Raw genomic sequence first — 16,703 nt, 5'->3', positions numbered from 1 at the left:
GGGCAAATTGTAATCGTGGAAAACGCAGGTTGTAGGCGAAGTTATGTACATGTTTAGTTCCCTTTAGAAAAAGAGAAGTTCGTACTGGTTGGAAAGTAGATGGGTGTACATATTTTCTTGCTTAATGCTAATTTTTTTAAAATGTTTTACTGAAACTGAGATTTCTTTTTAAATGAAACACTAATTTGATACAAAAAATAATTTAACTGAAAATTAATCTCACCGGCCTTATTTTAGTGTTTCGCGTAAAAAAAAATTTGAATATTATAGGCATAATATCAGAAAATTCAAATGTTTTTTCAATTTACTAACTCATTTCCGCTTTATATGTTGTTAAGGAAAATGCAAAAGTAATTGTAGATTTCTGTATAAAAAATTTGAAAACGATACTAGCCAATGAATTCAACAGCTGCTCCCAATGTGCGGGGGGTCAGGAAGAGTCGGAAAATCATCGTGCGCTCGAGATTTGTGTCCGCAGCCGTCGAAGTGTGCGCTTGGTGTTTCGTTCTCCAACAGCGTGGTCAGTATCTTTGCGTGAACGTTAAGATTATTCCAACAAACACTTTTATCTTCAAATCGCGCTATCATCTTTTGCATGCTGGTCCATAATTATAAGTGTGAACCGTTTGTTTACCAGATGAAATTTATCTACACAAAGTCGCACGCGTGACTCGCTGCTTGGTCTATCATGCGTTTAACCCACGGAGGGAGCGTAGTGGACAAGATAGGGCCTGCTATAGTGTATTCATGCTCAGTGTATTAATGCAGATTACATTCTACACTCGCTGCGAAAGAAAGACTTCAAGGTTTATGACGATCCAGTTTTCCCCGGTACCCGTGTGGTTGTGTGCGTTAGGTGTCCTTTTATGTTGCAGCATAAGTGTTATGCTGGTTTCTTTAGTGTGTGTGTGTGCAGTCAAAATACGAATCGAATCCTTGCGGTACTCGGAATTTTGACGTTTTCTCACGCGATGACTTCACCTTCCGATATTTCGTGCGTGAAGAGAGAGAGAGAGCGAAACCGAGAGCGGATAGTGTTGTTATTTTTTTCTTGCCTCTTCGGCTGCCTTTTGTCTTCGGATTTAATGAGATATCGAAAGCGACGATTTTGAATACTTAAACATTCGAATTTGAATATCATAGCGCGTGTCTTCACAGCTCACCCTGATCGCCAGTGGACAGAGTGCGTGTTTTTTTGGGGGGAAATGGAGGACGCGTGACGTGTTGATTCGTAGCCACAACAACGCACACGACGATCACCAGCAAAGTGGGCTACTTTGGTCGATAAGAAGTGGTTCCTAACTCGTTTCACCGTGCGCCGTCCGTTAATGAAAGAGGCAGGGGGGGGGGGGGGGGGTTTACACCGACCACTGTCCGTGGAACTCGTTCCGTTCTTTGTTCTTGGACTTGAACGGGGACAGTTAATAATACGTTCACCAGACAGCCACACGGCCCTTGGCAACGAAAACGTGTGCGCCGCATTGCGTGACACTTTACGCAGCACGAGTGCAGTGATGCGTACAAAGTACTTCTGTGGGTATGCGTACTTCCACGTATTGTGTGCGTATGTGTTACATCGGTGGGTGGGTGGGTGGCCGCTGCAGCAGCTGATCATGCGTAGCCACCTCACCCCACCGGACCGAACTGGGGAGAAGGGTAGAGGGGAGCTCACCAAAACCTGCTTTTATCTGCTTCAGCAGTGAGCAGTGCAGAAGTGTTGCTCTCTCCTTTTCCCTCTCTCTCTTGCCCGCAACACAACGCAATCCAATCATTTAAGCAAACAATCAATCAATATGCTTTGGTCTGTTGTACCATCGGTGCACAATCGTGTCGCGTGTTCACACTTTATCGAACGATACCACCATTGTGCTGTACTGATAGTATTCGGGCAGCGCATTCGTCAAACATTCTCTCTCTTTTCGCTCGGGGCCTACTACAACTGTTCTGGTAGTAGCCAGGGTGAGACATCTTGGCGGACCCTCGGCTAACGTTTATGCAAAAGAGCCGATTTGGAGCTTCGTAAATCGCGATTCGCGTTGTGCCTCTCACGATCCCTCTCTCTCTCTCTCTATCTGTTTCTCTCCCAGTTTACTCACGTTGTTGCTTGGTTTCGCTTACTTTCGTAGTAGTAGCCAGATCAGCTCGTCTTCCGGTGTGAAGGAGCATCAGCAGCAGTAGTAGGAGCCGTGCCAACAGAAGCAGAAGCATCGCAAAGGTCACCTGCAAACAAACGCCTGCTGCTGCTAAGACCGTCGTGTCGTGCTCCGTGTCCCGCAGTTCAAAAATAGTGTTTAAAACGTGGTTCGCGTTCGAAAAGTTTCGTCAATAAATTCGCTTCGTTCGAACGTAGAAACTACCACCGCCACCGCTTTTTGATTCCTCGGTTTGCGCGTGTTCTTTTTTCCGTGAGTGAAGCGTCGTCCGTGAAGGTCGTCGCCAGTGGCAGAACGGTTGTCAGTGTCGGAGGACGCGAGGGTTTCTCATCGTCCGGAAGGAAGAAGAGGTATCGCTCCGGTTTTCAAAGTTCAACCAACTGTCAAGGATGTGCCAGTTCCGAGTTTTCTAGCATCGTTCCACAGTTTCAGAGCAGAGTTTGTGTAAGTATACCGAGCATGTTATTGATATCCTGTTTTTGGTTTTAGCCTTAGTTGTAGGTTACATGAATTCGGTGTCCAAAATCCGGTCATCCTATAAGGATACACCACATGGGAGGTTTTGCTGTAAACTAGAAACCGAACGATTAGTCCACCTTCGGGAGAATTGTGTAACTGTTGAGACGCTCTCGATGGCAAGTTGGCAAGAAAGTGTAGCGCACTGTCCGCTAATGCCCCGTTGCCAATTCACCAGTGAAGTAGTTTGTTACAGACTAGCGTTTGCTGGTTCTGGCGAGCCGTGCCGACACTTGCATAATCCGTTCACCGCAACTATTACAGAACCAGTTCGGTCAGCCAGTGGTGTGGTGGACGTGACGGGGACGAGACGATTTTTTCCGCTTTTTTTCTAGATGAAGTGAACCTGCAGTGTATGCGCATTACAGTGCAAGCGAACGCTCTAAACCAGTTGCTGCATTAATAAATCCGCACCGCGGATTGGTTGGTGCATTCTTGGGTGTATCGTTGATACCGTTCTTTCGAATGACGGCTTGGTGTATGACCTTGTTCTCCGGAGCCCAGCGGAGAGCACCTAGGTTGATTGCGATGCAGCGATGCGGCGCTGCATTGCTTGTTGATATTTCCCTTATCGTCACCGCACCAGCCTGCTGAGGTGCTGCAGTCTGTAGACCAACCAACACGCTTTACAACGGCCGTTGGTGGCTGGCTGTAAAACGGTTCCTTGGTTCCTGTAGCTATCCAAGAACCGGTTCTTCATCTTATGCGGAGGCGTTTAGTATATGCCAAGGAGTATTTCTATTTTTAACTTACAGTTTTTTTAAACAAAAATACCCATCGTTAATTGCGATTAAAATCCAGCCCCATTCTTGATGCGTGCAAGTGGGTGGAAAGCGAAGATGTTTTTCCTGCGGCACACCGAAAACCGAGAATCACGTTCACACGCCATGTACACTCCCTTCATCACCTGTCAGCACCACGCTCCTTTCATTGGCCTAGATGGCCCGAGAATTGGTAAAAGTTTTTCCATCCAGTGGGTATAGTGAACCACGTTCCCCAACTTTTCCACTCCCTGGAATCCACATCACGCACGTGGTCCCGGGGGCTTGACGAAAGCACTGGAACGTGATGCATGTGACTGCAGAGCTTTTGTCTGCAGCAGCACTTGGAACGAACGAACGAACGAGCGAGCGAAACCTCCTCATGCCGCCGGTGATGTTCCTTTCGTTGCTCTGTGACAAATGCAGGGCCGAGTACTTGTTGATTTTTGGTGTGACCAACTTTTCCAACTGCAACCGTCGCCCTCTGGCCTCGGGCCTCCTTGCCATTGCAACATGGCAACTTCTGTCTACAATTTCCACAAAAAATGCGGCGCTGAACACGAGGAGGACGAGCGAGAGATATATTTTTCATCCTCTGTTCCACCATCCACGTGGTATGGTACGTCTGTGCAGCTGTGGCTGGCTGTGGTGTTGACGATTGGACCGATTGGACTGCACCGAAGCACCACCACTTTCGAGTACAACAACACAACCCGAAACAAGTGGAAGTGATGACAGTGTTGGGGTTTTTGGCGAAAATCGAATGGCGAGCAAAGTGTGACGGTTTTCCACAGAGAACACTGAGCATTGCGCGTCGATGCAATGGTGGCTGGCAGTTGGCCAATGGACTCCACCGAAACGCAGCTTCAGCTCCCGGTATCTAAGTGCAGCCATGCTCGTTCGACACTTTGTCATAAAACTGTCTGTAGTTGGTTTGCTTTCGCTTCGTTGCGATTTTGGGCGAGAATGGCCAATCTCATGCCAATGATTCATCCCATACTTGACCTTCCGCATTTCCGCGTACTCGTCAGTTCAGTGGTACTTGATTCGTGTTGTGTGCTACCACCGCAATGGTTATTTGGGAGCTCTTTCTCTCTCTGTTTGCGCAAGTCCGGAGAAGCGCAATATTTATGCAAATGTGTTTATACATGTTAATTTAATGCAGTCGCGCCTGGTTGGGCACCCCGTTGATCGAAAGAGATGATGTTTTGAGTGCCGCAGCCCAGAAGTGCGTATGCAGGATTTGTTTTTGATGTTTTCCACAGAGAGAGCACACGTCGTGACTGAGAGACTTCTGGCAAATGCGGTTAAAAATGTAGAAAGTTCGATACATGAATAAGTAATTGCATTTACATATTATGCTGCTTTATTCTAAACTGAACTACACCATTTTTGCTTTACTTTTTTTCTGTTTTGGTATATAATTATTTCATCTCACTTTCTGAACGTTACCCAAAGTGCAAAGGGAAAGTACAAAAAAAAACAAAAAAAGCTAGAACATTCCTCTCTCTCTTGAGCTAATTACTGCCCCAGAATGGTGGTTTATGCTACAGCAATACAAACGACGACTACATGAGCCACAACGCTGCCAAACAGATAGATTTAGATGAGCAGGATTTACCCGATAACAACGAGGACACGCTTTCACGGCGAGCATAATTCCCGGGCACCAGCTTCCGGGCGCCAGCTACAACTTCCGGCTAACGATACATCATTTACTGTTTTGTTGCCTCCCTTGGGCAAGCAACCACACCCACTGGGGCGCCAGCCGGATTGGTCATCGTTTTCCACCCTTCCCCCCCCCCGCGTTCGCCTTGTGTCTGTCGCTAGGGCTGATGTTATGCGAGCATAACACTTGTGAACATACCACAAAAGCATAACAAAAGCGAGCGGGAGAAAGTCCTACCGTACCGCAGTGGCCATCCCGAAAGCGTTGGCATAAATGGAGACCCAGGATACGGTTCTGCCTCTGCTTCTACGCCATTCCGGTCGATGAACAGATAGTCCGGGCCGCACTAGCGTGGCAGGATGTGTTTCATGTTCTCGCTAGACCACTAGCACCGCAGTGATGGTGGCACTGAGATAGCATACCGTGTCGTATGTCATTGTTTGCTCCACTTTTCACTATTTAACCAGCCCCACGTTCAGTAACAGCTGCCGTAAGTGGCTCATTATTCATAATGTTCGCGGAAAGTATTTCCATTCTCATCTGCTTTACGCATTTCATTTAACGAACATTGTGGTACCATGTTCGAACCGAAGGGGTTTACCGATTGATGGTTACGTTATAATGAAAAAGGCGTTTTTCGCTGTAGCATGTCGGCGGCGCTTAACACCGTCAAACCGATGGTGACAGGTTGTGTCCGAACAAGTTCGAGGCAGCGTTAATGAAGAAGTTGCGCAACCGAGAATGGTCAGGAGAGCCGACGCCTGTCGTAGGCGTACCGAAAAGCCAATCCCTATGGCTCATAAACAGCTGACGCTTCTTTATTTCACCAGCACAGAATGGGGTGTGTTTTGGGACCGTCGTCGCGTCTAGACGTGATAATGATAACCTCGGCGCATAAAATCAATTAAGGACCTTGGCAATGGCAGTGTGTTACATCCCGGTTTATGATGTGTGATGAATGGCCAGGCGGCGTGTAACGAACTTTATGTTCTAGGTTGTGATAATGGGCACGAAAATAGCCACCAAGTGGTTTTTGGCAAGAATGTCTGATCGATAAACTTGATGGAGCTATTACTCCAGGAAATTCGAGATGTTAATAGATAAAAATGACTGCCGTTCTCTTCTTTATGTACTTTTACAGCTTTTGTGCTTACAAAGCTAATCAATCAATCGCCAATCGAGTAGTAAAAAAGGCCGGGCTGCGCTTTCGTGAAATTTATAAATAGTAATTCTATTGTATCGTTTAATAACCACAAATCATAAACGTTATAAAATACAAACCATCTGAGCCACAAGGGAAAACCGATAGCCTCTGGTACCGGTAACGAACCTCTTCTTTTTACGCTTTTTATCATGAATGTGTCACCATAATTCACCATAGAAATGGTCACCGCAACCGAAAATAGGAACGAAAATGGAAACAAATCGATTGAGGCCGCAAAAAATAACCATCCAACACAACCATCACGCACCAGCTTTTGGGTTTCCAATCCAAACACAACTGTGGTACTGTGGTGTTCTCGCGGACTACCGGCAACCGGGCGTGGCGGGGTCATAAAACTATTGTTTGCGTTTGAGTTTATTTGACTTTCCCGTTTGCCAATTTACTTTATGACGTTTCGGACAACTACCGAACGCACAATGTGTCCCAGCCCCCGTTAGCGTTCGACTGTGGGCTAACGGGAAAATGCGTTTGCGCGAACAAGGACCCTTCTTCGAGCCCTTCTGCTCACTGACCTCCAATATGCGCGCCTGGGGGGGGGGGGGGGGGGGGGTTCAGCGAGGAGCAAAAGAGAAGCGGGAGAAAAAGACAACCAAAAAGCGCTCGCCTTGAACTCGGCCAAATTTATGGAGTTCGTTGGCTGTCGCTGGTGTGTATTTGTTCTGTTGTTGTGGAGCTTTTTGTTGTTGATTTATGTTTCGAATAACAGAGATATTTATGAAAGAATCTTTTCTTACTAATTTTGCGAACAAAATTCATCACCGCGATATCAAGTAGACATTGAGATTTGTTTTATTGAATCGAAGAAATGGAATGATATTGATAAGTTATCCAATTAATGATATATTTTACTCCCGTTTTTCTATCACAAAACTTAACTACTCCATTATGGTTTATTGTAAAAAGCGATCACTCTTCGATCAATAACGAACTTCCCCCGAGGACCCATCGAGAATCTTTCTATCTAATTCTTTACACATTAAACGGCTAACCCCAAACCTATTGACCACATTGCACGGTGGCGCCAAGGTGTCTGGCCACCGGAGTAAGGGGAATGAGTTCGCTTTGCATAGAAAATGGATTCATCACCACCGCACCCACCGCTACACCAGCTCAAATGGCGGAAAACTGTTGTCACGGACCATCAATTCCGCTCAATTCGTCGCCGACGTACGAGTGTGCGTGCGTGATTATGTAGCTGCCCCAGCGGTGGCGGCTGCTCCTGCGTATGCCTTATGCCCGTGGAGACCGTGAGACCTCCTCCCTGGAGCCCGGTTGCCGGTTCAGTTACACGACAGCCTGGCGTCACCTTTACGGTCGTCTTCTTTTGTCGGTGGCATCGACGGTGGAATCGACGGCAGGCGCCGTGGAAATGGGTTTTCGGTGTCGTCACCAATAAAAGGTCGCCGTGCGGCCGTTTTCCGACAATGGGCCCGTGAATAGGGCGAACAAAGGGAGGGAGGTGCTTGCCGTTCCGGTCGCACCATGTTTCCACGTTAGTCGAGATCGATATTTAAAGCGGTTTAGTAGCGTTTAAGAAATGAAAGCATTATAAATAAATGTTATAATAACTTGCTCTAAATGACTCTATCGTATGGAGCAACACGCGTGCTCATCTTCTACCCGAAAACCAACGCAAAACACATGTAATCTGGACGATTACGCTTGCTATTGATTAACGTTGTGGTCTTACGTCGAGTGTCGCATCGTCGGTGACCTGTACTGCCAACGGGCCTGTCTCGTAATATGTCATTCATGTGGCGTCGTGAGATGCACACCGCATGCAGCGATGCACATTCCGGTGCCCGTCAACGCAATGGTACGAGGCAGGATGAAGCACGGAAGGAAACTGTTGATATAATTGCTCAAGCACGGTTGACCGCATCATGACCCTGACCACAGCAGGACACACTAACACTGATTAGTGTTGAAGTTGTGTCCAGTATTCTAGCATTCCAGATCCAGGAACACGTTACCTAATAGCTATCTAATGCTGCATACTACAACTAGTGCCATTCCTAGAGCTGATGATGAGTAAGCGTTTGATCATTTAATCAGAATCCAGGGCCAGAACTATCGGGGTCATTCGGTCCGAGCACAATGGAACATTTGCTCTCATTTGTGCTCCCTCCGCCTGGCTAGTGAAGTAGTTTGACTTCAAACAGATGCTTCAAGATCTAAAAGGCTTCAAAGTATCGCAAGAAATTCGCTTTGATGGGAAGCATTTCCCTGAAGCCGATTGGTGGATCGGTGATAGCGGATAGCGTGGTATCTATCGTTATCGTGGTGCCATCATCTTGATTTCCCCTCTCCAAGAGACCGCTTTCACTTTGAGTTTGATGAAGCAAATTGAGAGGTTTTTAATAGAACTTAATTTGTGATAATTTGTCCAACGAAATTACAATAATTTCGCCTTCGCAAACACTTGCTATCAGGTTCACTGCTGGATGCTTGGCACGTTTTAGGTTTTTAATTTAACAATAAATTGAGAGCCGAGGACACCTATGACAGAAACGAATAAAAATCGCTTGTGAGCAGTGGCCGGTAAAAACGACAAACAACCTCAGACAAGCAACATACATCCTCTCCCAACGATGGAGATCCATCGATTAAGCAACCCTTTGGTCCGGTGCACGTGTCCTGTGGGTTTGCTCGGTGGGTACCATGCGCCAAAAACGGGCTTGTGTTGTCTAAGACCGGCCTGGCACACTACACGGCCTCGACCCCGAGGATATGGAGGCGCATGGTACTCGCGCACACACCAGGACACATCAGGACACACCGTTAGCCCGTTCGTCCGTTTGTCCGTCACTGAACCTGTCCGCCTTCCGTTGCCCGTGGTTCAAGGGCGGCCTTTGCTGTGCCGGGCACGTGCCCAAGCTTGGAAGGGTTGGCTTCTTAAAAGCCTGCAATGGCGACCGTCGCCTTCACCAACTTTCGTTATGCGCGCTGCTGGTGTTGCGCTCTGTTATGTTGGCATTCGTTGCATGCCACGACGTATCCCCAGAGGGGGGGGGGGCGGATCGGAGGGATGCATGTTTATGGGAATTATAAATACATTAAACCATTCCCCAGACCCACGGCACATGGCACACGATTAGTAGGAGGAGCGAAGAAAGTGGAGCCTGGCTCTGAGAAGTGCCGCAAGCGTTGTCCTGCCAGTGGATTGTAGGACCGCTTAAGGTCAAGGAAGTTTTAAATGGATAAAGATGGGTTCGTTTGCGTTAGGAACCGGTTACGTAAAGGACCGTTTGTGGTGACAGCTGGTGAAAGGAAAGACGTCAACGTGCACGTAGTGGAACATAAAACATGGAACATTGCCTTTTACCCGCTTCATCGTTTGTTTTGTTTGTGGAGATTCCTTGTTGAACTATAATTTGACGAAAAAAATAATTAAATTCTCAGTTCAATTTCCAAATAAACTGTTGAAATATCTTTGGATGACATATTTCATGGCGAGCGTAATGTTGGAAAGCATCAAAATGAACTCAACAGCAACGCATCTCGCCAGAAGATAAAGGCAAACTCTCATGATCTTCGCCTCGAGAGATCGCCTCCGCGATCGCGACATTCATTTTCAACACTCTACATTCGCTCTCTCTCTCTCTCTGGCGATCGTTGGCGTTCTCTTCCGAATCACTTTGTCGTCCGATCGTCGATTCACTCGCCGTTCCGTGTGCACTCGATGCCACTGTGCGCTGCCTGAGCAAATAAGGGGCCACCCGCCCGGCCAGAGTGTCCGATGATGAGAGGAAGCCGCCGGTTCGGTAGCGATTCGCTTCACTAGTGCTGCGTCTGCAATGCTGCCAGTTTGTTTCCGGCTTCGGTGAGCACTGGTCGAACACTTGACTGGTTGGCATCGTGAGTTGAACAAAGCCCAGCACGGAGGGGGCATTAACCAACCATCGTCGGTGGTTCTGTTCCGCGTCCGCGATCCGAGTGAACAGGTGGTGGTCAGATTGGTGGATTGGTGGTCACCGGTTTTGGAAGCTTTGTTCTTCGTGTTGTACACACTTCCCATCGATCGCTTCCCATTCAAAACGTTCTAAATCCTTTGTGATGAGCACGATCGATCGCGGACGATGATAAAGCCGCCAGTTGCTGCTGCTGCTGCTCATGGGTGGTAGTGTTGTGTGAACGGAGCACCAGTAAAAACGGGGAGGGCATTCAATCCAAGATCGTGCGCCATTCGCAGCAAAACCAGTGCGCGACGCAGCTGGTAGCGTCAGTCGCCGCTCTTCAGCCGTCGTCAGCTGTTTTGTTTATAATTATCAGGTGCAGGTGGTACGGTGGGGTACGGTGGACGCGCTTGGCGCTCGTCAAGATTCGTGGCGAGGTTTCCCGGCCCCCGGCAGCCTGGCCTTATTACGTTCGTCGCGCGTCGCGTGTATCTGTGTCGGTTACGCTTGCGTTACGCGTTGGCAGGCGTGGCCACGGTGGTGGCGGACCGTGGGAAAAAGGATATTTTTAAACAACCAAAACAACAACATTGGCCTGGCAAAAAGCGCGTGTGTATATGTTGTGCAAAGTGTCCTCCTGTTTGTGTCCCCCGGGCGGGTTGGTACTTCCTTTGCGTGTGAAGTTTGTTTGATGCGTTCATAAATTCAAATCTCGCTATCGGTTGTTGTGCACTGCTACTTACTGTAACTGTGGCCATCGTCTCGGCATTGTGTTACCGGGAGCGTAACGAAACGTGTTCTAGCACGCGGTCGCGGATTATCGATGGCAGTTGTGGTGCCTCGACGTGCTTCCGTACTTGATAACGCGCCACTTCGCCGTCATCTGTCTGCCGCTTTCACCGTCGGACGCCGGAGATAAGACGCGGCCCCCTTTTGGAATGCTTCTGGAAGGAATGGGTGATTACCGGAACGCACTGCGACATGGCATGTGCCGTCCGTCCGTCATGATCGCTGTACGATGCTGATGGAAAACCGTGGCCAACACTATCGCTTCGAGCTGATCTAAATAGTGCATCAACAATAGAGAGAGAGAACGATCGTGTTGCAGTGGCAATAGGTTTTCGGTGGCGTTTGTACTTTAAAGTGCCGCGATCTGTTTAACATAAATCATTAAACTGACGGCGTTACGGTCGTGTGTTTCCGTTGTCAGCCGCATGCTCATCGGATGATCAACAGGCAGACAGACAGCCACAAAGACTATAGTCTCTGTATGTAATTCGTGCGAACTAATCCGCGAGAAACGAATTACGACACTTCGTATCCGCGATACTCGTGGCGACGACGGAATTACAATCACAAAAGGCTGTCCAACCCAGTGGCGTGTATGTGTTCAGTGGCCACTAATTGCCCAGCGACCAGCGGTTAAGTTTGGTGAGCGCCGGTCCGTTTGAACCGCCAGAGTAAAGCCGGAAACTGTTTGCGGTGCGCGATTGGCAATGATCACGCCGGTGACGACGACGACGACGGCAACGGTTGTGCAACAAACGATGGTAATGATGTGGAGCGTTTGGTTGGTGATTTTGCTAGTGATAAGCATTTGTACGTAAAATGGAATCGAAGTTACAGAAAAAAAGTCGCATATTTTGCGATCAATCGATCGTTCGATCTGCTGATTGGATCGAAGTGAATCCCCGGTGCCCTGGTGTTGTTTGCTTAGAATCTGTGCGCAATTCCGGTGCATGGGTAGTGTCAACCGCTTGGCGTTCTTATTCGCTTCGATTCCGCCTAGAGAACGCGAATGGGGTAGAAGTGGTCCGACATGTGGCGTGGTCTAAACGAATGAGGTCACCATGGGAACACCATTCTCTGGCGTTGGTTGTGTTGCTGTGAGGGCGCGAGGACCTTGAAATCGAAACGGTAACTTGTATGCTGTTCCAGAAGAATGAAAGCCGAGTATAATAAAGGCCGCTTGCAAGAAAAGGTTGTTAATCAGAATGGTTCGCTCATTGGGCGTTCTATTTCAACAGCATAGCTTTGTCGGATGGTGCTGGAGGTGCTGGTGGTGTAGCGGAGGTCGTTCTGCGACTGTGGATTATGTTACAACAAATCCATCCATCATTCATTATGCAGTCACCCCACCTCAGTTGACTCAGATTTCATCGTTGCATAAGTATGACCGCAATTGAAATACGAATTTGTACGACCCAATGGGAACTGCGTAGTGCTTGCTCATCCGGAGTCGTGTTAGAGGATTGGAATGTTCCGGAATTAACGACGCACACGCTCTTAATGCGTTTAATGATATTTTTGCTATTCATCTTGACACTGGAAGGAAGCTGAATTATTCTGTCATCTAATTACATCTTCAATTATTGCAGTGGAATGCTCAGCGCTGCACGGAAGTGGGCGCTCTGGTCTCTTTGCAAAGACACAGGAAAGCGTCATCGTTATCTGGTGTTAGAAATGTCTGCCAGGAAACAGAGAAGTTGACCTACATCACTGATGCTTCGGTTTCTTCGCGCTCTTAAAAGCATCCGCTGGCTGGCTAATGGAAATGGGAACTGCTATGATGGAAAATTAAGTTTTCTGCTACGCCATCGGCTTAGCGGTAGGATTGATTCACGAAGAAAGTGAGAGAGAGAGAGGACGGGAGTGTTTCGTCTAATTCAATCAGCTCGAGGTATGATTGTCCTTATAAGGGTCCAGCGCTGTTCTCCTCCGAGGAGCGAATGAAGAATGTACAATCTGTATACAATGCTTTGTGATAGCTTTGTCGTCTGTATGATCTGTGGCAGTATGATCATGAGATAAAAAAAATCAGTCCAACATTACAGGCCAGTTAGTAGAGAACACCAGATTGGTGTGCCAGATTAGATATCATAACAACAACGTTGAGCGACGCAGTTACGCTGCGACGCACTAGTCCGGATGGATTTCCGTCCGTACACATAAGTGTGGGATATTGATGACACAGCATTCCGGGCCAGTATTTATGACCCTTCGGTATCGGTAAACAATTTTTATGTTTTTCATACTTTAAAACTCCTCACCATTCGTGGCTGCAGTTGCACGATTTGCTGTATTATTGTTTATTTTGTACACTTCCTGATCAAGGCGGAAACATTGTCTGAACAGTGAAGTAAGAACTCGCCCTCGTAGTTACCAACTTTAGTTACGCTTTATGGTCCATTGAGATGCGGTGCTGTAGCGTTCGCCACTTTGTAACATTTTTGTGCGGTTTGTGGCTGAGCAATGTTTATTGGTACCGAGCCATCAGACGGCTTGGCGTCGGTTCAGGACGGACGTTACTTTGTGGCATGTATACCGTGTCGAAACTTGGTGGCCCTCCGATATTTCCATAACAGAACCGGCTTGATCGTGCCGGCCATTTGTTTAATCTGTCCCATTTAGCGCGCACTGTTTGGAAGAATCCGTTAAGTGGCATAAGCTTCTGGGCTAAGCCCACAACAGAGACTAAGGTCCTTAATGCGATAAATCAAAATTCTCTTTGCGAAATTAGCTTTCGAAAACAAACGAGCTGGTGAAATCGAAATTTTGTGGAACGGAAGAGAATGCCCGGTTCAGAAACAAATGGTTCTTCCACCATCGGCGCGTGATTCAGGATTTACAGCGTAGCAGGGCCAATCTCATATCCTGGCACACCAAATCGTCAGTAAACCCTCGTCGTCGTCGTTGAAGGGCACTCCCGGAACCGGAAATAATGCGGAAACGATGCAATGAACCACACGGGTGCGGTCGGGTAACGTCATTTCCTTTTCAATTTTAGATTGTTAGTCGAGCACTCCCAGGGCTGGGCACCTGGGCATCATGGTGGTGCGGTACCTAGCAAGGAGCTGGAGCACATTACTTTTGGCTTCAATTGGCTCCCAGTGGTGGTGTTAATAATGTATGCAATGCTCTCTCTCTCTCTCGCTCGCAACAAAAGTTCACGACTGGCGAAGGTAACGTGCTGTTGGTCCAACATTCGTTCTAGAGCATAGATAAAATTCCAGCCCCACGTTTCGAGCCCAACCTCATAATATTTATATCCTTTTCGGTCATCCGCGGACGGTCGGGGACTAGATAGATAGTAGCAGGAAGCCTAGCGTGAGAACCTTCCTCGCGTAAGATGAGGATTCATGTGCAGCAGCTGCATCCTAAGGCAAACCGTGCACATTCCTGAAGTATTTTGCAATCTGAGCTGCCACTGGTAGGAAGTGGGCAAGGTTTCTGTGTGGTACCCGGGGGCTTATGCTAGCGTATGAGAAAACATAAGCTATCGTTGTGCATAATTCAAGTTTGCTGCTACATAAGACGTACCCTGGTGCTGAAGCTGTACGGTTGCAGCGCAAGATGTTCCTCCATCTTAAGCGCAGCACCACAAGGATGCAAACCGCTCCCAAAAAGATTAGTTCAGTTCCTTTGTGAGCATAACTAGGTCAAAGGTTGGTGCATTGGTTCCGTACCAATCGGCACGCCAGGTTAAAATTATCATTCTTAGCAAGCCGGTGGCAAGGCAGCGAGCCGGCCGTGCTCCTCTTCAATCCGGCAAATTTTATTTCAACAGCTTCGAGAACGAGAACGTAGCTAGCACTAGGACTTAAATTCAATTAGGCACACCATCCTGGGAAACGGTAAATGGAAAAGCGCACGAAACGACTCGATTGATAAATAGTCAAAGCCTGTCTGTGGACGCGAACCCCTCGTACCGACATCCTTCGCTGGAGCAGCCAGCCAGGGAGGGGAAGGCTATTTTTAGCGAACTAACGAATGCACCCATCGAAGGAAGCCCCGAGCCATGGCCCCGAGACAGAGCATAATCGGAAGTCTCGCGTTCTTCCATCGTGGCATCGATCCTTCAGTGTCTTCAGTCAGGAATCGAGTCTCTCTCCAGCCCAGAGGGATTGGGACTGGACGAAGACGAGAGACAGGCTTCTTCACTCATAATGATGGCCACCATTCCTATGGGTAGCCAGCCGTTTCGGCAAACCCTTAAATTGGTTTGCGTTGTCGAATTGCTTAACAATGTTTGATCGTTATCCTTGGCTGGCATTCTGTTCTTAATCGACAAAAAAAAACTATTCCACGCGCCGCAGAGGATCCTCTGTGTGCTGGCATAATGGAGCAACGGGCCACTCCGTAACGCCCCAACCTTTGGCCAGAAGTGTCCTCAAAGTGCAATTCAATTCCGTTTAATTGAAGGACGAAGGAGCGACCGGGGACCGCATTCGTCGCGCGAGTCGCAGCCGAGGGGATATTTAAGCGCACGGACGAACCTTTTCTGGCTCGGATGGTTGCCAAACGGGATGAGGATGCCTATTTATACGAGTCCGTTCAATGCACCGTCAGGCATCCCCCCCGCCGAGGGGCCTTGATGTTTGATGGTTGAGTCGCGTGTGGTCTTTTCATTAGCACGTCCCGATTGTGACATTTGTTGTGTGTTGCTGTAACTGATGATGAAGGAATGGTGCAGCGATGCACTATAAAAGGTTACCAATGCGCCAAATCCATGCCGCACCCCGTTTTGTTTAATCTTGGCACCGTATTGATCGATGAGGACAGTAATTATCTTATCAACTTCAGCTCAATTATCATTCTTCACCAACGGCACGTGAGGAGGCTGGGGATAGATGGGAGCAGTTTAATGACTTTGCTTTTGGAATATTGGGGTGTGATCGTCTTTCACATTGTGGCACTCGCAATTCAGCATTTGAATCGATATTAAGATCAATGAACGGATCAGCTGGTTACTATTCCAGCGGATTGCCTAGCAACGTCTCTGTTTGCTCGTTCACTACGGGCAAGCGTGAAATAAATCTATTCATTCGTCACGTTGTGTGTCACCTGATGTCTCTTGCTGAAGCCCTTTATATGTTCCTCGGCTGAGGTCAAATATTAGCATCCGAAAAGGGATGCAAAGTCGTCGGCATTGTCGATGGATCAAGCAAAAACGCACACAAAACGGCAAAGAATTGCGTCACATGAATTATGCATCCATCTCACACAATTGGCCGCGAGTTTGGTCAAGATCGTTGGAGGTTGCTGACACCCACTGTGTACCGTGACAGCAGTTCGATGTCAAAAAGGATGCACGCGGCGTTCACTGGCCATCCCCCCCTGTATGTGTGCGCTTGAAAATGGACGCGTTTTGGGTATTTTTAAAATTTATTACCACCTGAACAAACTAACACGAGGATCGGTCTGTGGCCAGCAAGGGTTGGGTGAGAACAATGTGAAGACGGGTGCTTTGTTGTGCTCAGCATCTTGGCACCCGTTTAACCGGCTTGTTGTGACTGTTTTCCCTCACTCTCACTCTCAGCGTGCCGGGAAAATTGTGTTCATTTACGGAGGTTTTCGCTTCGAGGATGTTCGGTTTGATAAAGGCTGCAATTGTTTGTCGTTCTTTAATAAATAACAACTGTTTCGCCAATCGCCACGATTGCAGCGCCTTGATTGGGCCACTGCCGGCTAACAGGATGATGG

The 16,703-nt window shown here is 47.9% G+C and overlaps 1 protein-coding gene across 7 annotated transcripts in view; it reads left to right on the top strand.

Moving 5' to 3' along the window:
• LOC126570067 (uncharacterized) overlaps nucleotides 1-16,703 on the top strand; it is a 28,049-nt gene that overhangs the window by 1,031 nt on the left and 10,315 nt on the right. The window contains exons 1-2 of one of the 7 annotated variants that reach the window (XM_050227543.1): nucleotides 476-520; nucleotides 2,127-2,597. The gene's annotated coding sequence lies outside the window, so the exon portion shown is untranslated. Of the gene's footprint in view, nucleotides 1-475; nucleotides 521-791; nucleotides 942-2,087; nucleotides 2,598-10,148; nucleotides 11,771-16,703 lie in introns of those variants that run through there. The other 6 variants (XM_050227541.1, XM_050227545.1, XM_050227547.1 and 3 more) reach the window with 6 other exon arrangements.

The sequence above is a fragment of the Anopheles aquasalis genome, chromosome 2 (genome assembly GCF_943734665.1).
Source record: "Anopheles aquasalis chromosome 2, idAnoAquaMG_Q_19, whole genome shotgun sequence".
NCBI classification, from domain to species: Eukaryota; Metazoa; Arthropoda; class Insecta; order Diptera; family Culicidae; genus Anopheles; species Anopheles aquasalis.
The sequence above is the reverse complement of the archived record's forward strand: the minus strand, read 5'-3'. Positions and strand labels throughout refer to the sequence as shown.